This window comes from Panthera pardus, unplaced genomic scaffold (assembly GCF_024362965.1).
Source record: "Panthera pardus isolate Hobbes unplaced genomic scaffold, ASM2436296v1 HiC_scaffold_24, whole genome shotgun sequence".
NCBI lineage: Eukaryota > Metazoa > Chordata > Mammalia > Carnivora > Felidae > Panthera > Panthera pardus.
Window position 1 is genome coordinate 31068147 of NW_026526810.1, and position 24621 is coordinate 31092767.

Here is a 24621-nt window from a genome sequence, read left to right on the forward strand (position 1 = left end):
TGCTTCTTTCTCCTCTCCATTAGAATTGTCTCATGAAAGTTTCTGCTTAGCCCCTAAAATGTTAACTATAACATTACCGAGTGTGAGAAACAAACGGTCCGCTGTGCGCGATTTTAAAGTAAGTGGTCAGGGCGCCTGAGTGGCTCAGCCCGTTCAGTGTCTGACTCTTGGTTTAGGCTCAGGTCATGCTCTCGCAGTTCATGGGATCGAGCCCCGTGCCAGGCTCTGCGCTGGCAGCATGGAACCCGCTTGGGATTCTCTCTCTTCCGTCTCTGCCCCTCCCCTACTCATGCTGTCTTTGTCTCTCTCAAAATAAATAAATAAACTTTAAAAAATAAAGTGATCAAAAGCTGCTTGGATAAGCTTGAGGCTCTCACCTTAAGCCCTTCCCCACACAGAGGTTATGAAAGGGGAGGAGTCAGAAGTTAAGGACTTTGAGAAGGAGGATGCCTTTGGAGCTGGTCTATATGGTGTGTGTCCTTTCCACCACTAACAAGACATGATAATGGCCTTTAGCCTTAAAAAATCAAACTGCCGGTTATTTTACCAGAAAAAGATGGGTTTGTTTGGGAACAGCAGAGAACTGCAATCTGGACAGGCTGGCTGCAGCAAAATCATAGGCCAGTCCACAGAACAAAGAGAAGGAGTGCTCTTATAGAGGAAAGGGGGGACACTGGAAATGCTGTTATAAACAAAATGTCCCTTGGAGTAAACTGGGAGTTGGAAGTATTGTGGCTTTTCATTGGCTGAGTTGTCACTGTCTCTCACTGGCTGGGCTATGGGGTGGGAGGAAAGCCTTTTTTTTTTTTTTAATGTTTATTTATTTTTGAGAGATAGAGAGAGACAGAGCATGAGCAGGGGAGAGGCAGAAAGAGAGGAGAGACACAGAAACAGGCTCCAGGCTCTGAGCTGTCAGCACAGAGCCCAGCGTGGGGCTCGAACTCACAAATCGTGAGATCATGACCTGAGAGCTGAAGTCAGAAGCTTAACTGACTGAGCCACCCAGGTGCCCCAGGAAAGTCTTTCTCCGTCCTGCTGGGGCAGTAAGGTAGTATCCACCTGCATGGTCCCTGTCTTCCTGTAGGATTTTCAATTGGCAATGTGTGGTAGGACTTAAGAGCTCCCTGTGCCCAACCCCCGAACTTCATTTTAGTGAGTTTTCCTTTATTAGTTTTCACGTAGCTAACACCGATGGAGCGTTTATCGTGTGCCAGGCCCCACGCCGAGCACTATACATGGGTCATCTCATTAAGCCTTCAAAACAGACAGCTGAGGGAGGTTCTATTAGTATCCCCCATTTTACAGATGAGAAAACTGAGGCATGGGAAGGTGAAGTAACTTGCCTAGTAAGTTTCAGTTTGGATTCAAGTGGCCCCTGCCTCCCAATCCCTGGGTTATACTGTGTCATGTGTCAGCCTGTGGCCGTGGCACATGGCATTCTTGTGTGTGTTACACACTACGGTGACAGTGTTGATATAGGTGTGCACATGCGCCTGTGTGTGTCCCCAGGGGTGTTACACACACGTGCACGTGTGTGGGTCAGCGCACTGCCCCCGTGGGAGCACGGAGAGGGAGGCAATGTCACACTTCCTCACGCTTCATCTCCCATGCAGTGCTGGTGAAACTTTACCCAGCTTCCGCTCTTTGGTGGCCATCTTACTTTCTTCTTTTTAAGTTTATTTATTTACTTTGAGAGAGAGAGTGTGAGAGTGGGGGAGGAGCGGAGAGAGAGAATCCCAAGCAGGCTCTACACTGACTGTGGATGTTCGAACTCACAAACTGTGAGCTCGTGACCTGAGCTGAAATCTAGAGTCAGATGCTTAACTGACTGCACCACCCAGGCTCCCCAAGTGACCATTTTTCTTGATGAAAAATTTCGTTAGTGGAGGAATGGTTGTTGGGCACTGGGGAGCCCTGCATGCTTGACAGCTTTGGCAGATGAAGGCCCAGAGGGAGGAGCAGCGCTCATAGCGCTCACTGCTCCCGTGTCAGGGATCTTGGGGTAAACCGAAGCCACCGCACGGGAAGGAGGAGGGGCCTCCAAAAGACCCGGGACATGGCGGCAGCTACCTCCCCTTGGCCTTTGCCACCCAGCCGGCAGGCTCCCCTCAGCCTTGTTGCTAGACGCCCCAACGCCAGAGCTGCCTTCTGAACGCCCACTCCATCCTGAACATGGCCCTGCTCCACAAACCTCTAGTGCTCCCTCCTACCCTAAACATGAAATCCCATGCTTGTGCCCAGCTTTCCTCCAGCACCAGGGCCCAAACGGCCTCTCCAGAGAATCCTCTGAGGTAGGTGCCAAGGCTGGCACAGGGTGAGGGGAGAGATGTTCTCACTCTCAGGGTCCAGCCTGCCCCACTTTCCCCGCATATACTCCACCACCCTTGGCACAGGAGCGGGGATATCTGCGGGCTCCTCAGAACTGAACTAAAGGTGCTACAGGAAATTCAACTGAGATTCAACAAAGGCTCTGAGCGCCAGCTTGGTGCTGTGCCCCTCCGCATATACCCTGTCACTCAGCCTCACAGCACCCCATTTTGAAAGCACCTCACTGCCCCCGAGTCTGTCACAGAGCCAGCAAGTAGCCGAACGGCAGCAATGATGACCACCGCGGACTGAGGACCTACTATGGGGCAAGCCTCATAGTGGGGCTTCCCTCCCTTACTTTGTGAACCCCTGCGACAACCCAGAGCGTCGGTCCCCCCTTCAGGAGGTCGGTCCCAATTGTTCACTGACGCCACATTTATGAATTTGCCGACTCAATAAAATGTATTTAACTCCCATTCAATACTTCTTCTGCTTCCAGGGTCGTTTGCAAACATGTGCAGAGTGGCAAAACACTCGAGTGGCCCTATTCACACGTTCCCAGACGACGTCCCACAAAGTGACGCTCTGCCTTTCTTGTCTCAGCTCGAGCTGCAAACAACTGGCCTGTGGTCTACTTAGTGCCCTGCTCTTCACATTTTTGTGCTTTTATTCTTTGGTGATTTCACTGTTTCAGGTGGCCCCACAGGCAATGCTAAGGTTCTGTCTAGTGGTCCTACGTGCAAAAAGGCCGTGGTGTCCTCACAGAGAAAACTGGTGTGTTAGCTAAGCTTCCTTTTGTCAGTGAATCGATAATTTCTATTAAATAAGGTGTTTACACAGAAACATAAAACAAGGTTATGTATTGATCGCTTGACGAAAATGCAACCTGAAAACTGACCGGGTGGCAGGAAACCCTGTATTTTCCCTAGGAGAATGGCTCAGTATTTGTTAATTCCGTGCTCCCACGTGCTTTATAGAACGTGGCTACGGCAAATAACAAGTATTTTTGCCCTTTGCTGGTGAAGAAGTTGTCACCCACCTGGGCTTCCACAGCTAGCGAGTTGCAGGCCATTCCGGGAGGAGGCAGAAACAAGTGACCTCCCCACCTGGTTCTTTCACGAGGTGTGGGGTACATGCTGGTGGCCTGGGACATCAGTGGGGTGTCAGTGGGGGGCAAAGTGAGGCCAACTTGCTATTAAATAGCATTATCTAAAGTTCTTTTTCATTTACCTTTCAATCCTTACGATTGGATACAAGTGAAAGCCTGGGTCTGGTGCAAGTCAGTCCTTAATGAGTCCCAAATCCTCCTGCTAATCCCCCTTTTTAATAAAGAAAAACCCTCAGGTGTGCAGGCTCTAGGAGGTAGGAGGGTCTAGCTGGAATTTAGAACACTTATCTTTATACTTGCCTTCAAACAGAATACTGGCCATAAATAATGGCTCATGATAATAGTTTTTAACTTTCAACAAAGGGACAGAAACTTTCTTTCCAAATAGATACAATTAAGTACAGGTATAAATATTTAAAGAAAAATGTTAAATAAATAAGTGTAAGGAAAATCCAAGGTGGCCTCTACTGGTTTCTGAAGGAAGCAAAAACCAAGAAAGTAATATGTGAACGACTGATGTTTTAGGGGTGCTGGCTGGCAACATTCTGTCTCTTGATCTCGATGCCGAAAACACAAAGGTATATTAAAACTTTTAATGGTTTGGGGCTCCTGGGTGGCTGAGTCGGTTAAGTATCTGACTCTTGATTTTGGCTCAGGTCATGATCTCACAGTTTTCTGAGATCGAGTCCCATGTTGGGCTCTGTGCAGTGTGGAGCCTGCTTGGGATTCTCTCTCTCCTTCTCTCTCTGCCCCTCCCATCCCTCAAAATAAATAAAGAAACATTAAAAAAAAACCTGTTAATAGTTTAAGCCACTATGGCTTAAACCAACAACAAGTTTATTATTTCATCATTCTGGAGGTCAGAAGTCCAAAACAGGTCCGTAGGACTGTGTCCTTCTGGACGTCAGAAGGAAAGAGGATTCCCTGTCTTTTCCAGCTCCCGCAGGCTGCCTGCACTCCTTAGCTTGTGGCCTCATCTCCTATCTCCGAAGCCAACATTGAATCTCTCTCTCCTGCCTCCCTCTTTCCTTTATAAGGACGCTTATGGTTACACTGGCCCACGTGGATAAGGCAGGCTACTCTCCCTATGTCAGAATCCTTAATCACATCTGCAAAGTCCCTTTTGCCACGTAAGGTAACATATTCACAGATTCTGCAATTAGGATGTGGGTATCTGTTTGGGCCTTTATTTTGCCCACCACATGTGTGAGTGTGAGGGTGTGGAAGCATATACAGGGAGAATAAGGGTGTGTGAATGCACGTGCCCAGAAGCACATGTGTATGGGTGGCGGGGGGAGGGTGTACAGAACCTGCAGGGCTGGGCACTTGGGAACTAAGGCTCCTCCTGGCTCACAGCCTTCCAGCACAGCCAAGCGTGCAGCTGAAATCTGCCACTGTCCCCTCAAAGCCTCTCTTTGCAGTGAGGTCACCTCTTCCCTCCCATCTGGGACCAGGGTAGAGGGGAGGGCTGGGGATCCCATGATGGGGTGGGTGGTGCTGGCATGCCTAGGGCCCCTGCTGAAGACACGGAGGCCTGGGTGGGGAAGACGGCCCTGGTCCACTCTCAGCAATCACTCTGTTCAACTGCTCTTTGATGAGCTCCCCCAGCAAATGTAGGGCAGGTTCATCATCTGTATTCAGACAGAGCCATTTGATCACATTTCTGGGCACCACCCTGACCCCATCCTGGTTTGGCTGGGCTTGGGGGTTTTACAAACTGCAAATGCATCTGCCTTCATAACTGCGCCGTTTATTTTCAAAACTGAGGTGCCCCTTGGCACCTTATTAGTGATTACAAAACACAGTAGCAACAAGCTCTCATTTATGTGCTGCCTACCTTCCATGTCAGCATGCTAAACCCTTCACACACATTATACCCCTCAATCCTGTGCCGAACCCACAAGGGAGGCTTTTCTGAGCGAAGGAATCCAAAGCTCAGAAAGGTTAAGTGACTTGCCCAAGGTCCTGAAGCAAGTGACCATGGGAGCTAGGGTCTGAGTGCAGCCCTAAAGGTAATCCACATTGCCTTGTCTCTGGGAAGAGCATGCCTGGGGCCCCATTCCTTCGCTTAGGCCTGCCTCTCCTGGAAATTCTCCTCCAAATGTCCCCATGTCCTGGGGACGGGGGCAGGAAAGTGGCCCAGGTCTGGGGCTGTGCCTCTTGTCAGGTTAGCCCCAGATCTCTTGCTGACAGGCTTCATCCCCTTCAGGCCATGGGCCCAAAGCCTTGGAGAGGGAACTAGCCTGAGGGAGTGGTCTCCAGCCATCTTTCAAGGATATGGACTAAATCTCAGGCTAGAGATTTTTATACCTACTTTCCCTTCCTTAAACACAAAGAAATGGGGTGCCTGGGTGGCTCAGTCAGTTAAGTGTCCAACTTCGGCTCAGGTCATGATCTCACAGCTCATGGGTTCGAGCCCCGCATCGGGCTCTGTGCTGACAGCTCCGAGCCTGGAGCCTGCTGCTTCAGATTCGTGTCTCCCTTTCTCTCTGTCCCTCCCCCACTTACGTCCTGTCTCTCTCTCTCTCAAAAATAAATAAAACTTAAAAAAAAATCAATATATAAAATATAATTGCCAAATTGCCTAAAATGCACAGTCCAAATACTCCCACAAAAATACTCCCACAAAAACCTCACAGTGAGGGTTATGTCAAAAAGACACAGGAGCCAACCGCAAGAGCTCCAAATAGGCGGAGCTAGGACAATTTAAGCAACAAAATTAAAAGTTATCGGATTATAACCCAAAGTATAAAATACATATCCATGAGTCCATAGTGCTATAAATTTATGATCGAATAAATAAATAAGAGAGACAAGACAAAACCCTGGTGCAAAACAATCCCAAATAATATTTTATACACACACACACACACACACACACACACACACACACATGCTCACCACTCAAGGAACAAGAACATAAGACCCCAAGCCTTAAGTGTGGGTTGTGCACAGTGACTTCCTTCCAAAGAGCACAGTATGGGAAGTGGAGAGAATAGCTTATTATGGAGACAGACACTACCTCCGCTATGCGATCAAGGCCAACCTCAAGAGTGTAAGTTATGTTGGTAAATATGAGGAGAAGGGCACTTTATCTCTGTGTTCTTCCTCCCCAAAACTCATACCCCTGCTCTAGGCATGAGGAAAACAGCAGACAAAGTCCAGGAGAGCGGCGTACCTGACCAGTGCTACTCAAAACCATCAAGGTCATCCAAAACAAGAAGAGTCTGAAGATGGTCACCCCCAAGAGGAGCCTAAGGAGACTTGACAACCAAACGCAGTGCGACATCCTGGATGAGATCCTGGACAAGAAAAAAGGTGGTAGGTAAAAACAAAGGAAAACTGAATCAAGTAGGGACTTCAGTTAATAAGAGGCACCAGCATTGGTTCATTAATAATAACAAATGTACCATACTAAGGTAAGATGTCAGTAAGAGGGGAAGCTGGGTGGGGAAGTACATGGAAGTTCCCTGTACTATCTTTGCAATTTTTCTGTAAATAAAAAGCTATTCTAAAATTAACAGTTTATTTGAAAATAACACATTAAGGGGCGCCTGGGTGGCTCAGTCAGTTAAGTGGCCAAATCTCGGTTTTGGCTCAGATCATGATCTCGCAGTTCTTGAGATCAAGCCCTGCATGGGCTCTGTGCTGGCAGTGTGGAGCCTGCTTGGGATTCTCTCTTTCCCGCTCTCTCTCCCTCTGCCCCTCCCCTGCTCATACTCTTGCTCGCTCTCAAAATAAATCAATAAACACTAAAAAAATAAAAAATAAAATAGCATATTAAAAATTTTAATATATACATTAAAATTTTTACAACATAGTATTTATTATTTGAGCTTTAAAAGTAACATAAAAATAATAATAATTTTGGTATACATTCATGTACTTTAATCAATTTCTTAGCCATATCTGTTTCTAATATCATGTCACTGGTCCTTTTCTAAAGAATGTGTGTTTTTTTTTAAAAATGTGGTCTCTTCCCCCCCCTCAAAAAACTGCCTATAATCATCTTCAAAGTTATATGTTATTATTAATAAAATGGAAATTGTTGATACCCTTTGTTGACTCTCCTCTGTAGAGCACAATACTTTTAATTTTTTTTTTTAACGTTTATTTATTTTTGAGACAGAGAGAGACAGAGCATGAGCAAGGGAGGGTCAGAGAGAGAGGGAGACACAGAATCGGAAGCAGGCTACAGGCTCTGAGCTGTCAGTACAGAGCCCGACGCGGGGCTCGAACTCACGGACCGTGAGATCATGACCTGAGCCGAAGTCCGACACTCAACCGACCAAGCCACCCAGGCGCCCCAGAGCACAATACTTTTAACATGAGTATCATTTCTCTGCAGATACCTGGGAAGCTCTGAGCAAATCCTAACAGATGGAAGATATTCTCAGTTCTAATTTCTTTAGATAGGAATGGTTAACTATTTCAGCCCAACTATTTTCATGGGTAGTGTCTTTTTAAATTCCATTTAGAATATCTTTCTTTAACAAGCCATTATGAGAAGATAAAACTCACCACATAACTTGGCTTTGTAATTCTTTTCAATATTTTGCCAATTGTAGATGCTGTAAACCATCAGCCTTCTGTCTCTTCAATCCAATTTAAAATATAAATCTGCCCAATTAAACATAGGAACTCCATCAAAACATTCTTCCCACAAGTCAAAAAAAAAAAAAACTATAGAATTTCTACATTACATCTTGACCACCATTTGACCTCCCCTAAGCTAATTTATTCAGCGACTTCTTTGCTTTTGAGGGATCATGTAAATGTTTTCCAGTGTAAAATCACTGAAATTTGCTTACTGCCTTGTCTATAATACCTAAAATTTGATATAGGGTTTTATTTTTTAATTTTTGTTTAACATTTATTTATTTTTGAGAGACAGAGAGAGACAGAGCATGAGCAGGGGAGGGGGAGAGAGAGAGAGGGAGATACAGAATCTGAAGCAGCCTCCAGGCTCTGAGCTGTTTGTTAGCACAGAGCCCAGCGCAGGGCTCCAACTCACGAACTGAAAGACCATGACCCGAGCCGAAGTTGGACACCCAACCGAGCCACCCAGGCGCCCTGATACAGGTTTTAGAAGTTAGTTTATCTTGGCACACTCGTGGAACACTGTGATTAAAGATTTTCAGTTTCTTTTGAACAAAATTGAGAGGACTCATTTACAAAATGTTCAATTCCATTATAAACACTTAAAGTGATTTATAAAGTATTTCTCCAAAGGCTCAAACATTTAAAAAATTCGACTGATGGCAGACAGCAAAAATAAAAACAAAAGCAAAAACAAAATACATCTTGCTATGCAGTGCTGTGCCCAAATCATATTGGAAGACGGAGGCAAAAGGAAAAATCAATAATACTGATCCTGTCTATTCAAAATTTTGATATTTTGTCCATGAGGATTTTCGAATTAATTTGTATTTTTAAAATATTATAGGGGCACCTGGGTGGCTCAGTTGGTTGAGCGTCCAACTTCAGCTCAGGTCATGATCTCACACTCCGTGAGTTCAAGCCCCACATCGGGGTCTGTGAGGACAGCTTAGAGCCTGGAGCCTGCTTGCGATTCTGTGTCTCCCTTTCTCTCTGCCACTTCCCTGCTCATGCTCTGTCTCTCTCTGTCTCAAAAATAAATAATAAGAACACTAAAAAAATTTTTTTTAAAGAATAAAAATAAATAAAATAAAATATTATATTAAAATACTATTTATCTTGACTACTATATTTTTTGGTCCTTGAATTTTTCATGAGAGGTGGATGCCTTCTCTCCACCCCTACTCCTGGCCCTGCTGCCATATTGAACTGTGTTTTAAATTAAATATCATCTTTGCCACAAAAATATTGTAGTGTAATTACCCTTCATGTGTGCATGTTCATACAAATAAGTGAAATTTCTATTTCAATTGATATACCATGGCAGCCTATTCTATCCCTATTTTCAAATATGTGCACCACCACGGATTCCAAGTTCATTTCTGCTCCATGAATTTCCTAATTGGATATGAATATTGTTTTTGCCATGCTGCTGTGTTCTGCTGAAATATACGCTCACATTTGCAAGCACAAGTAACTCTATCTTCAGTGCTGAACTCTGTAAACAAATGTGCGAGAATATTTACAACGTCAGATGCTTCACCCTCGCCAGAATGAACTTACCAAAACTTGCTTTGATTGCATTATTGAAATAAACTGAATTTCTATATGAAGCACTTGGTGACCCTGATTTAAAACCGCTGAAGGAGTATGTTCGGTTGCAAGGAGGAGAGACCCTCTCAAACTAGCTCAACTTGGGGACGCTGCGATGGGGATGGTCCCACCGGGAAAGATTCTGGGCCCCTGACGGCATCAAGGAGTGGCTGTACCAGCACTGGGTTGCCTGCCTCCATGTTTCTTTGATTTAAAGGAAGGAAATGAAACTAATTTGTTTAAGTTGCTGTTTGGGGAATCTGCCAGAACATCACTCTCACTGAGCCAGCATCCAAATCTCTCCTTTCCCACTGAATCCAGTGCAGGCTGATTTGACGGAGCCACCAGGAAGCACATATACAGCTCAGAGTGATGACCCCTCTCCTGCCCCCAGACATGTGTTCTCTCAGCCAATAGCAAGAAGAAACAGCCCTTAGATACAGGACACAGTTCTAGGAATTACAAGATAGGAGGATTCACATCCCAACCCTGCTCTGAGAGGACAGGGAGGGAAGGGACATTATTAAGCATCTATCATGGGTAAGAGGCATCAGCTGTGATGCCTTATTTAATACCGTGTAAAGAACGTGTTTGTTCCTTTTTATCCATTAGGAAACAGGTTTCCTAATCCATTTAGAAACTAAATGAATTGCTGCCTTGGGCATTTGGGCAACTACAACAAAATATCACAGACTAAGTGGCTTATAAACAACAGAAATTTATTTCTCACAGTTCTGGAGGCTGGAAAGTCCCAGATCAAAGAACCGGCTGATTTGGGTTCTGGGGAGAGCCTGCTTCCTGGTTCAGATGGCCTTCTCGCCGTGTCCTCCCACGGTGGAAGGGGTGAGGAAGTTCTCTGGGTCTCTTTTATAAGGCACTATCCCCATTCATGAAGATTCTGCCCTTATGGCATCATCACCTCTCCAAAGCCCCACCTCCAAATACGATCACATTGGGGATTAGGCTTCAGCATACCTGGGGGGACGTTAACATTCAGTCTGCAGCAATTGCCCAGGGTCATATGGCTAGGAGGAGATGCTGCAGAGCTGGGAATGGAATCCAGCACCTGACCCGCTGTCCCTGCAGCACATGGCTCCCTTGCAGTCTGGGGACACCGTGCCTATCTTTAGGGAGAACTGCTCTTCCCCTCCTCCACCCCTGTGGATCCAACGGGGGCTGCCAATACAGGCCCCCAGGGGTTGATACAGAATCCAACTCGGGCCAATCAGCGCGGCTGTGAAGTGTAAGGCCAGGTCGACACATGGAGGAAGTCAGTCTTGAGTCAGAGAGAAAGGTGTTGACAGGCCCAGAGACAGAGAGAGAGCCTGGCAGGGTCTCCTCTACCCTGAAGTAGTGGCACCCTCCCTCGACCCATGGTTTGGTTGTGGGAACCGGTACGCTTTTTGACTGAGCTAGCTTGAGGTGGATTTCTACCACTTGGCTCCCGGTGGGAATGCAGTATGGTTCAATCACTTAGGAAAACTGTTCAGTCGTGTCCACGAAAGCTGAATACATGCGTACTCTGTGACCCAGGAATTCTACTCCTGGGCATATGCCCAACAGAAATGAGTGCCCGTCGACACCTAAACACTTGTGCTAGGGGGGTGTCTGGGTGGCTCAGTCGATTAAGCATCCGACTTCAGCTCAGGTCATGATCTCACAGTTTGTGAGTTCGGGCCCCACGTCGGGCTCTGTGTTGACAGCTCAGAGCCTGGAGCCTGCTTTGGATTCTGTGTCTCCCTCTCTCTCTGCCCCTCCCCGGCTCATACTCTGCCTCTCTCTGTCTCTCAAAAATAAATAAACGTCAAAAAAAAAAAATTAAACACTTGTGCTAGGGAGTGTTCATAGCAGGACTATTCGCAACAGCCCCAAACTGGAAACAACCCAAATATCAACAGGATGTTAGACAAATTGTAGTATATCCATATTATGGATGCTATACAGCAATGAGAATACACAGTCTATACAGATGCATACAACAGTATGATTCAATATTGTAGACACTAGACTGAGTGAAAGACTAGATCCCCTTTCTGTGATATTTAAGAACAGGCAAAACTAACCAATGGTGATAGAAGTCAAAAGAATCGTGACCTCTGGGGGCAGGGGTGGTACTATCTGGGAAGAGGACACAGGAGACTTCCCAGGGTGCTGGAAATGTTCTAGGTATTGGATAGGGTAGTAGTTAAATTTGTAAAAATGTGACTGAGCTGTACATGTAAGATTGGAACGCATGGCACACTTCTTCATATGTATATTAACCCTCACTAAAAAAAAAAAAAAAAGAAAGAAAAGAAAAGAAAAAGAGGTCAGCGTGTTAACTTCTGAGGCCAGCCTTCACAGGGCCACATGTATGCAATGAATGGTTGCTCCAATGCCATTCTCCACAGTGTGAGCAGATGGGGGAGCTTTTGTAAAGCTTTTGCAAAGCTGGATGCTAAGTGTCTCAGGGCTCAATGAGTTGGAGATGCAAACTAGTTTACATTTCTAAAGCAAAGAGAGGGGCACCTGGGTGGCTCAGTCATTTAAGCACCCGGACTTCAGCTCAGGTCATCATCTCACAGTCCATAAGTTCGAGGTCATGATCTCACGGTCCGTGAGTTCAGGCCCCGCATCGGGCTCTGTGCTGACAGCTCAGAGCCCGGAGTCTGCTTCAGATTCTGTGTCTCCCTCTCTTGCTGCCCCTCCCCACTCACACTCTGTCTCTCTGTCTCTCAAAAATGAATAAATGTTAAAAAAATTTTTAATAAAAAAAATAAAAATAAATAAAGCAAATAGAAAGTAGTAGTAGAGAGAGAGACAGAGGCAGAGACAGAGAGATAAAGCAGCAAGAGAAAGAAGATCCCTCTCAGTTTTGGTGCTTCCTTTGGAAATGACCGTCCTCCAAGGAAGGATTGTATTCTTGTTCTAACAGATCTGGACAGTGCTGAGCTTCAAGAACATTGGCAGGGGGTGAGAGGGGGAAAACAGATCCCGAGGACCCTGCTCCTATCTGGTTCAAGGGTCCTCATACTCCCCATATGTATTTCTGATCCAGGGCGCGATTTGCCCACTAAAACTGAAGTTACATTCAATTCTTGTCCTAGACATTCCTAAAGTAGCAGGGGGAACAGAAGGCCCAGACAGGGATGGAGAGGACAGGAAAGGAGGACACCATAAAATGTTTTTAGAGATTGCACCTTTGTCTAAGGTTAATTAAACAGTAACACGGAGCCAGAGTTGTTGAACTTTCTCTTTCTTCTGTGTCAGACATTCAGCGCCCTCGATTTCATCTTATTCTCATAGCAGTCCTGTAGGTTACCATTATTATTCCACTTTTACAAGCGAGCAGATTAAGGCTCAGAGAAGTTCAGTGATGTGCCCAGAGCCACACAGCGAAGACGTGACTTGCCCACATCCCTCCTTCCCTGCTCCTCCCACCACAGAGTCATTCTCCCCAGTGCAGTCAGAACGATCTTTTAAATACATGATTCCAATCCTGCCTCCCCATTTCAAATGTTTCACTGTGTTCCCCAAGCTATCACAGACAGACCTCATCCTCATGCTGGGACCTGGCCCCTAGCTAGCTCCCATCACTTGGCCACTTGCTTCTGCCACCTGATCCCCAAAGGTTTGAGCTTCCTCTTACCACAGTACTCTCGACCGGTGCTGCCCCCTCTGCCCAGAATGTCCTACCCGACCCCCTTCCCCTGGGAGGACTCCCTCCATCATTCCAGGCTCAGTCCAAGCGTCATCTTCTCAGTGAAGCCTTCCTGGACTCTTACATTACCATCCTCTATCCACGCTCAGAGAATGCTGCCTACTTTCAACATCGCTTACCACAATCTTTGAGTATACGTTTGTGTGGCTATCAGTTAAATGTCTACCTCCCCCCACTAGAATGTAAGCTGCCTGGATCTGCTTGGCTCACCTGTATCCACAGAGCCTACCGGGGTGCCTAGCACCTTGAGGGTTCTCCAAAATTTGGTGAGTGGCTGGCTGGCTGATGGATGGGTGATGGATGGGGCAGAGAAAGTGTTCCAGCCCAAGTCCATCTGACCACAGGACCCTGCTCTTTCTACTCCGTTTCACCAAGTCTGTGGTCCTAGGACCTCTATGAACACCAAGTAAAATCAACATGGCTAAAGCTACAGCACATCTCAAAAACCTCTGATCACCAGTCCAGAGAAAGGAAATAACGTTTCAACGTCTTGCAACAGAGTGGCCCAGGAACCCCGGCCTCCTCATTATTAAAAAGAATAAAAGTGGTGTTCCGATTTCTCAGGAATGATTTGTGAATGTGGTATTTTGAGTCTGCATGTTTAAAACTATTCTATGGTCTTCATGTTTGTCTGGATCTAAAAATCCTTGGTTCATACTTTTTCTCCTGGGGTTTCTTGAAAACGTCCCATTGTCGTCCTTCTTCATGTATTCCTATTAAGAAGTCTGATGCCAAACTGATTTCCTTTCCGCTGTAAGGAATTGGTCTTTGTAAATTTAAGGCCCAGAGGATTTGTTTCTTTACCCCTAAGTCTAATATCTTGGAGCAGACTGTTTCAGGTCTATTTCCCCATGTACAGAGTAAGCTCTTTGAACACACGAACTCAGATCTTATTTCATTTCCAGAAAATGTTATTGTTAGGAGCACCTGGGTGGCTCAGTCAATTAAGCGTCTGACTTCAGCTCAGGTAACGATCTCACAGTTCGTGGGTTCGAGCCCCACAGTGGGTTTGAGCCCTGCGTTGGGCTCTTTGCTGACAGCTCGGAGCCTGGAGTCTGTTTCAGATTCTGTGTCTGTGTCTCTCTCTGCCCCTCCCCTACTTGCTCTCTGTGTCTCTGTCTTTCTCAAAAATAAATAAACATTAAAAAAAAATTTTTAATATATTAAAATAAAAAAAGAAAGTGTTATTGTATTATAGTTTTAAATTTTTGTTCTGTTTGTCTTTTTTTCTTTCTTTCTTTCTTCAGGGACTCTAATTATATAAATGTTGACACTTCTCTGCCTGCCTTCTCTAGCCAACAGTTTTTCTTTGGTATTATTAAATCTCATTATTTCATGTTGGCATTCTTAGCTATTTTCATTCCTCTCCTATTATATATTCAATCAAATCTATTCTCCCTTGGGCACCTTGTAATTTTTTGTCAGTTCTGAGATTATTTTCCTTTCTATTTCTTTCCTGAATTTAGTAAACACTCATGTTGCATCTATCATTTCTGCTTTGTCCATTTCCTTTCTGAGCTTTCAAATTTGTGATGTGAGGTGGGTTTTTCCCTCATATCTGCAAATATTTGTTTAAGGATATTTAATTCAAGTCAGGGTGTTCTGTAACAGTTTTGCTCTCCATCATTGGTTTTGGAAAGAGAATTTTATCAGCTGAAAATATTTTGATTCTCATTTTTTTTGTTCTGTAGTAGGTTTGTGTAGATGTTGGCTTCTACTTTCTATTTTTTTAAAATTTTTAAAATGTTTATTTACTTTTGAGAGAGAGAAGGAGAGAGAGGCAGAGACATAGAATCCAAAGCAGGCTCCAGGCTCTGAGCTGTCAGCAGAGAGCCTGACACAGGGCCTGAACTCATGAGCCATGAGATCATGACCTGAGCTGAAGCCTGATGCTCAACCAACCGAGCCATCCAGGAACCCCTATTTTCTGTCTATTTTTAATATGATGTTTTTCTCCACCAGGACTTACAGGTGGTCCTATGTAGACAAGGGTAAACACTTGAGAGGCTCTCTAAGTTTCTTAGTTCCAGAGTGTTGCCTTATGTTAGTACATTAAAGTGAAGTGGTTTTGGTAGGTTTCCTTTTTTTCTTGGACCCTAATTTCTACCACTCGCTCCTTATTTTACTTCACCATCAACCATTTGGAAGATTCCTCTCCCTTCAAGCCATCTCTTTCCCACAAAAATGACTCTTCATAAGACTTCCACCTTTGGTCTCATACTCTGAAGCCCCTTTATTCAATTCCTCAGTAAACAGCACTCTGATTCTTCAGTACTTCCCCACTCAGGGTGAGACTCTTACTTTTGGGGGGTGGTTTTATCTAAGCTCTACCACCATCAGAACTTGATGCAATCTCCTCTTTTTCTTGGGGGTCTCCACTCAACTCTGCCCTAGCAAAGCCTCTGGAGCTGGCTCTGTTGGTTTCAAATGTTTCTTCTGCACTGATCGATATAATATGTCTTTCTTTTTGGACTATTAATAGAGTGGATGACATTGACTTATCTTCAATATCTTGCATTCCTAAGACCCAGTTACTTTTTATATATTGCTGGATTCAATTTATTAATATTTGTCATGCACTTTTGTATTTATGTTCATGAGAGATACTGATCTTTTCCTAAATCTGTCTGGTTTGGGCATCAGGATAAAATTAGACTCATTACAATGAATTAGGAAGTATTCCCTTCTATTTCCTGGAAGAGATTTATGTGTCAAAAGATTGGTTTCATTTCTTCTTTAGACATTTGGTAGAATTTGCCATTGAAATCTTTTGATTTTTATTTTTCATTTTATTTTTCAAATGGCTTTTAACTATAAATTCAATTTATTTAATAAATATATGACTGTTTGAGTTATTTATTTCTTCTTGGATGAGTGTTTAGTGGTTTGTGGCCTTCAAGGATGTAGTTCATTTTATCTAAATTGTCCATTTATTTTGTAAAGTTGTTTATATTATTATTCCCTTATTAGTCTTGTAATGTGTATGAAGTCTGTTGCGATAATTCCGTTCTCATTCCTGTTATTGGTAATATGTATCTTCTTTTTTTCTTAGTCAACCTAGAAATTTACCAATTCATTTTTTCAAGGAAACAGCTTTTTGTTTCACTGATTTTTCTCTATTGTTTTCTTATTTTAATTTCATTGAATTTTGCTTTTGTCTTTATTATTTCCATCCTTCTGCTTGCTTTTGGCTTATATTTCTCTTCTTTTTCTAGTTTCTTAAGGTGAAAGCTTAGATTGTTGATTTGAGATCTTTCCTCTTTTCTAATATAACCATTTAACACTATCAATTTCCTTGTAAGCATTGTTGAAGCTGCATCTCACAATTTTGGTTATTTTTTTTTATTCAGTTCAGAATATTTTCTAATTTCCATAACACTTTCTTTTTGACCCATGAATTACTTAAAAGTGTATTTTTTTAAAATTTAAAGTGTTTAGAGATTTTCCAGTTTTTGCTCTGCTATAAATTTCTAGTTTGATCTCATTGTGATCAAATAACACACTTTGTATGATTTCAATTATTTTTAAATTGTTAAGACTTTTTTTATGACTCAAAATGAGGTCTTCATTGTAGGTTCAATGTAGGTTCTTTGTGCACTTGGAAAGAATTTATTTTCTACCGGTTTTTGATTGAATGTTCTATAACCATCAGTTAGTTCCAGTTGACTTATGGCTCGGCTCTCGTATGTGCTATTTACCTGTTCTATTAATTACTGAGCAAAGAATAGTGAACTCCTCAACTATAACTGTGGAGTTTTCCATTTCTTTGAGTTTAATCAGATTTTGCTTCATGCATTTTGAAGTCCTGTTATTAGATGCATACACACTTAGGATTATTATGTCTTCTTGGTGAACTGACCCTTTTACTGTTAGGTAATGTATCCCTTTATCCCTAGTAATTTTCTTTGCTCTGAAGTCTACTTTGTCTGATATTAATATAGCTACTCCAGCTTTCTTTTGATTGGTGTTTGCAAGATGTATCTTAATCTTCTTTGAATTGCCTTACTGAGATATAATTCATATGTCATAAATTCACCTATTTGAAGAGTACTGTTCAATGGTTTTTTGGATATATGTCTTAGTCTTTTAACCTATCTATATCATTTTATCAACATAATTATAGGAAGCATATGGTTGTACCTTGTTTTTATTAATCCATTTTGGCCATTTCTGTCTTTTAATTGGTATGTTTAGTCCATTTAGATTTAATGTGATTATTGATATGTTTGAATTTAGGGCTGTCATTTTATTATTTATTTCCTGTTTGCTCTCTTTTTTGTTCCTCTGTTTCCCCTTTTCTTCTTTCTTTGCATCATTTAAACATTTTCAATTTTTTAATGTTTATTTTTGAGAACAAGAGAGAGACAGAGTGTGAGAGGGGGAGGGGCAGAGAGAGAGGGAGACGCAGAATCTGAAGAAGGCTCCAGGCTCTGAGCTATCAACACAGAACCTGATATGGAGCTTGAACTCACAAACCGCTAGATCGTGACCTGAGCTGAATTCGGACACTTAACTGACTGAGCGACCAAGGTGCCCCTGAACATTTTTTAATATTCCATTTTAATTTATCATATTGTATGTTTTACTATATCTCCTTGGTAATTTTCTTGTGATTGCAACTTACATACTTAATTTTTCTCTTAATTTGTCTACTGTGAACAGATACTTTACTATCCTAAATAGAATGTAGAAATTTTACCATAAGTCACCTTAGCCTCCTTTCTTTATACGATAGCTGTCCTATATATTAGACCTACATTGAAAATGTCATCCTAGAAGAGTCCTAATTCTTGCTTTCAACTGTCAATCATATTTTAGAGAACTCAAGAGAAGGTTAACAGTCATTTACCCAGATAGTTACCATTTCTGTTGTTTGTCCCTCATTCCTGATGTCCTAAGTTTCCCTGTGGTATCATCTTTCTTTCATCTGAAGAATTTCTTTTAGTATTTATTTTACAACGGGTGTGCTGACAACAAAGTCTCTTAGGTTTTTTTCATCTGAGGATATTTTTATTTCACCTTTATTCCTAAGGATAATTTCACTGGATACAGAACTCTGCATTGGTGGTTCTTTTCTTTCAGCACTTCCAAAATGTTTCATTTCCTTTTAGCCTCTATGGTTTCTGGTGAGATATCAACAGCCATTCAAATATATATTCTCCTATAGATGATGCACTTTTTTCTCCGAATACTTTCCAGATTTTCTTCTTTATTTTTAATTTAAAAACCATTTGATTATCACATACCTGGGAGGTGATGTTTTTGAGTTGATCCTGTGTGAGGTTTGCTGAGTTTCTTGAATTTACAAATGTGGGAAGTTTGCAACCATTATTTTTGTATTATTATTTCCTGAACTGCACTCTTTCTCCACTCCTTCAAGGACTCTGATGACATGAATGTTTGACATTTCAGTATTGTTCCACAGGTTCCTGATATTCTGTTCGATTTCTTTCAATTTTTTCTCTCCATTGTTAAGTCTGAACAATTTCTATTGATCTATCTTCAGGTTCATGGACTCTTTCCTCTGTCATCTCCATTCTGCTACTGAGTCCATCCAGTTATTGTTAAACGTTGGTTATTATATTTTCCAGTTCTATATTTTCCATTCAGTTCTTCTTCATATCTTCTTTTTTTGTTGTTGAAACGTCCTATTTTTTCATTCATTTCAAAAGTGTTCACACTCACTTCTTATAGTTACAGTAGTAGCTTTAAAGTCTTGTTCTGATAATTTCAATTTTTATGTTTTCTCAGGGGTTGACAACTACTGATCGTCTTTTTGCTGTAAGCTGAGATTTTTCCAATTCTTCATATCCCAAGGCATTTTTGATTGTATCCTGGACATTTTGAACATCATGTTATGCGACTCTTGGTCTTGTTTAAATATTAAGAAGAATGTTGATTTTAAAAACAAATTAGACAGTTGACTGAGGCGAGGTTCAACCACAAGCTTCAACCCACTATTTATAGGCTCTGGTTCTAAGATCAGTTCAATTTTCAAAGCCTTTTGTAGTTCTGTTCAAATGTGTCCTACATATGCAACACCAGTCTGAGAACTGGGTGGTGGTCTGCCCCCTAGTTCAGTTCTCAAAACCTCTCAGATTCTCTTTAGGATGAGATTGATGCATGCACAGTTTGGGAGTGATCCCAGAAGTTTACATACGAAGTTATACAATCACTCTCTGGTGCTCTCTCCTCTCCACACGCACCCCAACACTTTTTGGCTGTCTGCGGCCTCCCTAGCCCGTCCCCCGGCCAGATATCTGCCATTTCGTGGCTCTGCTATGCCCTTCTTATGACTGCATCTGTGTCTGACACTATGCAGGGGAAGGACACAAAGAGAAAAACAGCAAGAATTTGCTCAAGCTCTTCTGTTCACAGGTCTTCTAACAGAGAGAAGGTTGTCTTTCCCTTGGGATTTTAGGTTCCTACATACAGATGCTGTCCTCACCACTGCCACTGCCACCACTGCAAGACTGCCCGGGAGCTGGCATGAGTGAGGATGGAAAAAAGAAAAAATAAACAGAAAAGCTTCCTTCTCCCTGATCCTTAGGAGGCCTTTTTCTACTCTTCAGGCCAGAAAGAAAACTCTATTTGCTCTCTTGAAGCTCCTTCTGCCTGTACGTGGTGCACCCTTCCAGATTTCAGGCTGCCTTTGAGTCCAGGTCAGCCAATACTGGAGGGAAAAAATGAGAAACTCAACCCAATTCGGTTGTACTTCAAATTCTTGTTTCCCTCTCTAATCTATTGGCTACAATTTACTTTCCAATGGTCCACACACTCTGTCCAGGGAGAATAACTGCATTCAGTAGGAGACAAAGTAGATGGTGTTCACTCCATCTTTCCTGGAACGAATCTTTCATCCACTCGGCTTCAATTTCAATTATATTTGTCACTTCTAGAAATTCTCTGTGGTTCTTCTTCAGATTCATCTAGTCAGTTTTGATTCTCTCTCTCTCTAATTCTTTTGTCATACATGCAATCACTTCTTTATTTTAGGCAAGCCACACATAATTATTTTATATTCTATAACAGATAATTTCAATATCTTCAGTCAGCGTTGCCGTCAGTCTGATTCAGCAATGTTGTTTTCTGCTGACTCTCATTTCATGTAGCTTATTTCCTCTTCTGTTTAATGATTTTTTTTTTCCAGTATGACCTCCTGTTCCTTGGAAGTTTATCTGTGAGAAGTCCTTGAAGCCTAGATTTAAACTGTGTTTCTCCAGGGAGTATTTGCAATTGCTTCATCAGGCATCTGGAGAATACTTCAAATTGCATATTTACTTAGTTTTGTTATTTGCTTTTTTTGTTTTGGGGGGTTTTGTTTTTGTTTTTGTTTTGTGTGTGTTTTGTTTTGTTTTGTTTTGTTTTGTTTGGAGAAGGGGAGTGCAGGGAGCACTAGGCAGTATAAATTCTGGTGCCACACCCATTCGAAACTGGGCTTATCCTAGAGATTCTCAGGAAAGAACCTTCTTTCTTCCACTCCAACTCCAGTGAGGACAGAGGCAGACAAGTCTCTGTGGACACTCTTCCCCCCTAGTTTAATAGCCCTCTGGGATCCTAGCTTTATGTAGAGGACTTCTGACCTATTCTCATCTAATTCCCGGGAATTATCCTCTGTGCCATGAGCTATTAAACTCAGACTCTGGGTCACCAGGGATAGGCAGATATCCTGTAGGCAAACACTAGCTCCAAAATGCACTTACCCCATCAGAATCAAGATTTCTTAATGCTCCTAAACACTGACATTTCCCTTATTTTATGTTATCTAAGCTATGTTTTTAAAACTATATTTTAAAAAATGTATCCAGGGGCACCTGGGCAGCTCAGTCAGTTAAGCGTCCAACTCTTGATTGAAGCTCAGGTTATGATCTCATGGTTCACGGGGTTGAGCCCTGTGTCAGGCTCTATGCTGACAACAGGTGCCTGCTTGGGATTCTCTCTCTCCCTCTCTTTCTGTCCCTGCCCCGTACTCTCTCGCTCTCTCTCTAAAAAAAAAAAAAAAAAAAAAAAACTTTAAAAAATAAAAATAAATACAAATTAAAAATGTATCCAGCATAAAATTTGTCCCAGGGGATATTTCTCTACATATATACTGGAAATGGCAACTTTGGTTTCTGATAGAAGTCCAGATCATAGTTATTCTGATAGCTAATGAACTTAGTTTTATTTCTTCCACCTAATTTCACATTTATTACTGATTATATTTTCCTCCCTCTTTCTTCTTCCCCTTTTCTGGATTGGCCAAATTTCTCTTTATTCCTTATTTCACCACCACCACTAAGTCACATGCCTGTTTGGAAATTCCACCCTGCTTTTCAAGTTTGCTGTTGGTTTTGCCTGTTCACTTCTCGTATCCTTTTAGAAGATTTTTAGACTACCTTTCTTCTCTGTGCTCCAAAATATCCTTTCCCCTCCATGGATTTTCTGATAATTTAGATCACCACTATCCCAAAGAACTTTCTGCAGTGGTGGAAATGTTCTATATCTGCCCTGTCTGATTCAGTAGCCACTAGACATGTGTGGCCATTGAGTGCTTGAAAAATGGCAAGCGCAACTGAGGAACTGATTATTTGGTTTTATATAATTTTAATTAATTTAAATGTAAGGAGCCACATGTAACTCATGACTACCATACTGGATAGTGCAAACTTCAATACTTCATTTTTGACTCTTAACAGGTTTTCCTTTACCACATGGCCTTTGTTTCGAGAATCCCTACTTAAAACGTCATTATTCATTCTGATTTAACTAACATACCCATTCCTTCCTACTGTTTCCTATACACTCTTTCATCCCCTATCTTTTTTCTTTTTCATCCCCTATTTTAAGATCTCTCTTTTAACCCACATTCCATCGGTTTGAGTATCTCCTTGAGTATTTTGTTCAGTCCTTATGTGCCCCTAAAATGCCCTGACAGAATTAATGGTATCTTAACTAGAATGAAGACTCTTGGGTCATAAACCTTTTTCCCTAACAGAGTGTGGATATTTTGTTGTCCAGTATTGCAGATCTAAAGATTAACGTTAGCTTAATTCTCTTTGAAAGCCACCTCATCTCACCTCTATGAACCTGTACAATGTCCCCTTTCTCTTTCAGTGGCAGGTAGTAATCTCGGAGCTGAAGCATACGAGAAATAGAACTTTCCTTATCTAACTGAATTGCATTTATATTTTGAGCCATCATTTCACTTGGATGGAGGACACCTAATCTTAGTGAAGGCTCCATCTCAGTTCTTGGGTAGGGATGGGAATTATGTAGTATTGAGGTGGGGGAGGAAGAACACCAGGAGGCCCCAGCTCTTGGTCATCCGCCTTGCTCTTCTCCCCCAGGATGTCTAAACATCAGACACTGGTGCCCACTGACTATGCACGGCCTTCTTCTGGGCTCCCTTGCAGCCTCTCTAGGTCCTCCTGTCCTCTGTGCCTTGTCTGTGCCACACTCTTGGGCACATTAGAAACACACTCCTGAGTCCACCCCGCTGCAGGCTATGGGAATCCCTCTTGGGCACCCAGGAGCCTTCTGCTGCTCCTGGCACTTCTGAGAGGCCACATCAGGCCCCTCTGCCTGGATGTGCCCACAGGGCGACTTCCATTTCCACTCCAATGTTGTGGTGCAAGGAAGTCCAGGCTCCTCCCACCTCCTTAGCTGCACCAGGGGCCCAAGGCCTCGCCATACTTAGATCCTCATACCCAACTAGGGGGTCCATCCTCTTCTCTCACCTCCCCTATGAGTCTTCTCCCTCCCCAGCTCATGGAATCTTTCTTTAGTTTGGAGGGGCTGGGGGTAGAGGCACATAGGGAGTGAGTAGCAAAGACTCACTCTTTGAAATGAATTGAAATGAATGAATTGAAATGAAATGAATTGAAATCCAGGTGTCCAGACATCTAAGACAGGCTCCTCCCAAGCCTGCAGTGAGTGTTCACACAGTAGAATGCATCCTGCCCTGTACAGAAATGCCCTGGGAGCCCCTCAGAGCAGAGACTTACCTGCTAGGTGGGGAATACTCGATAAAAGCTGGATGAGGTTGAGACCACCCAGGCAGGAGGTCTGCAGCGCATTCCCACTCTTTGTACACGGTTGAGTCCCCGCTGTGCTCCAGATACTGATCACTCCTTGGCCCACTAGCCAGGGTGCTCTGAGAGATGGGGCTGGGGAAGAGGTGAAGGACAGGAGATGAATGAGTGTGCCCCCAGCATACCACATAGCAAGGCCACCTCACAATGATGTGATGTCAGACGTCACGCTCAGTGCTTTTTTCCATGCATTCTCTTATTGAATCCTCGCATCACCTTTTAGAGAACAGAAGAGAAATTCTTCTTCCTTCCCATTTTATAGATGGGGAGATTGGGGCTTCAAGAGATTGAGTAACTTGCCCAAGGTCATACAGCAAGGAACGAAAAGCTGGATTCAAAATCAGCTCAAAAGCTGAGCCCCAAACCTGCACAACATACGGCCCCTTCCGCACCTGTTCGTGGTGATGAGACCCAGTTGGCAGATACGGGAAAAGCCCCAAGGAGGAAAGGAACTGGCTCGAGTTAGTGTAAGAGCCACACCCAAACCCAGCACTAGAGCCTGGGCTGTGTAACTGCAACACCGCCACTTACCAGAGGCTTCTAGGCTAATGGAAAGACATCCCTCCGTTGCTGTCCTGGGGTGGTGGCCACCGGGTAGGCGTAGTGCCTGTCCTGGCCAGCAGAGGTCAGCCTTTCAGGGTCGGCAACAGCAGGGCACGCCCGCCAAGACACTCCTTGGGTGCAGGCAGTGTGCACGCTCCAGCACTGGGGTAAAACCATAGTCCAGCTCCTGACGTTGTGGAGCTACCGGGTGTGCCACGCTGAGAGGACACGGCCAGCCAGAGTGCCACCTACACCTTGCACTTCCTCACTCGACCCGGGAGTAACGCTGCCCAAAGGTCAGCACCTTTACTTCAGAGAGCATGCGCAAAGCCCTGCTCAGGGAACAGCCGCAAGTGGCTCCACCCTCTGGTCTTCGTTGATTGGACCAGAGCTGGGCACGTGACACACGCCGGGCCAATCAGCCTTTCTCCTGAGTTTCCAGAGGCACAAAGTCTAGTTCCCAGGAGCGGTAGGCGCTGGTGGCGGTCGCCCAGGCCAGGCTGGTGAAAGGGGGCTGGCTGGCCTGTGGGGACCGTGAGGACACACCTCTCAGCTCTCTGGGGAACAGAGCTAACCAACGGCTTCAGCAGCTGCGCTCTAGGCCTTAAAGACCAGCAAGTCCCCCTGCCTCACGTTACACGTGGGGAAACCGAGGCTCAGAGTGGGTGACACGGTCAAGGTGAAGGAGGAGGGGGAAG

General features: G+C 43.6%; 1 long non-coding RNA gene across 1 annotated transcript in view; it reads right to left on the reverse strand.

The window, feature by feature from the left end:
* The window catches only part of LOC109262805 (uncharacterized), a 40562-nt gene extending 17113 nt beyond the window's left edge, over window positions 1-23449 (reverse strand). Inside the window, exon 1 of the long non-coding RNA XR_002077966.2 lies at window positions 23294-23449. This is a non-coding gene — a long non-coding RNA (uncharacterized LOC109262805). The remainder of the gene's footprint in view (window positions 1-23293) is intronic.
* Between the last annotated feature and the right edge of the window lie 1172 nt (window positions 23450-24621).